The sequence below is a fragment of the Aplysia californica genome, unplaced genomic scaffold (genome assembly GCF_000002075.1).
Source record: "Aplysia californica isolate F4 #8 unplaced genomic scaffold, AplCal3.0 scaffold00357, whole genome shotgun sequence".
NCBI lineage: Eukaryota > Metazoa > Mollusca > Gastropoda > Aplysiida > Aplysiidae > Aplysia > Aplysia californica.
Window position 1 is genome coordinate 419,521 of NW_004797627.1, and position 1,189 is coordinate 420,709.

Here is a 1,189-nt window from a genome sequence, read left to right on the forward strand (position 1 = left end):
GGAGAGAGAGAGAGAGAGAGAGAGAGAGAGAGAGAGAGAGAGAGAGAACTTTCAAATGAAAATCAGTAAGACGTCATGGCAAACAGTTTCAACCCTTCTCAGAGTCAGTAATGGATGTATGGTCAACCAGGAGCAAACCATGTTCTAATGTCGTTCGCTGCATGCTTGTAACGTTTCAGGCAACCATGACAAAACCTATTTTCAGCAGCCTCTCGTGCTAGCAAAATCGCCAGAAGGGGGAGGCACTAAAGCATGAAAGCTTTTAAATACAATTCCTGCATGGATGGATGGATGGATGAATAGATAGATTTTCTGGGGGCTCTCGTGGCTTAGAGGTTAAAGTGTTGGCCTCTCATTCAAAGGTCGAGGGTTCAAATTCCGGTAGCGACCGAAAAATGTCCTTCTGTAAAATTGTCTCCTTTCACCTGCTTTCCTGCTCTCAAGCAATGTACTGTCGTCAGCTTTTGTCTCCCCTTTCTGCCTTCACCACCTCAATTTCTTTGCCCTTTCCTCTGGGCTCCTGACTCTTTCTGCAGCCTTTCTACTGCTACTTCTTGGCTCCTTCTTACTGCTGTCTTGCAGCCACATCCCTGATCTTCAGGTAGGAAAGATCTACACCTAGCCTCTCGAACAAGGGCGAAAAATCTCGGAGAGCCCGTGTGCAAGTTGCACACGTTAAAGATCTCTTGACGGTCTAAAATCTATAAGAGTGGGCTTGGGCCGCCACTGGAGCAAAATTCAAGTTCCCTACCAACTGAAAAATGTTAATGTGACCCTCGCCCTCATATGACCTTATGCAGTTGCGAGTGCGGTAAAACACTTTCCAAAATCTTTAAAAAAAAATTTTTTTTTTCAGTTTTACTCCCAGTTGCTCCTGAAGAAGCATTCAAGGCGAGGCGTCGAGCCGTTTTAGTAACCACGAACAAAATAAGTTATATATACTGACCATAAATTATTACTTAAGACCTTCGAAGGCTTCTTCAGGAGCTACTGTGGTTAAAACTAAAGAGAATGGTTTATATAAGAAAAAGGTAAGGGACCTAACAAAGGTCTTGTAGTTAGTTGCCAGGTAGGCTGGACGTGACTCAGTGTGAGCCAGGTCTTCTTCTTCTTCTTCTTCTTCTTCTTCTTCTTCTTCTTCTTCTTCTTCTTCTTCTTCTTCTTCTTCTTCTTCTTCTTCTTCTTCTTC

The 1,189-nt window shown here is 43.5% G+C and overlaps 1 protein-coding gene across 1 annotated transcript in view; it reads left to right on the forward strand.

The window, feature by feature from the left end:
* Nucleotides 1-1,189, forward strand: part of LOC101845017 (receptor-type tyrosine-protein phosphatase eta) — a gene marked incomplete in the record, with an annotated part of 74,747 nt that overhangs the window by 40,558 nt on the left and 33,000 nt on the right.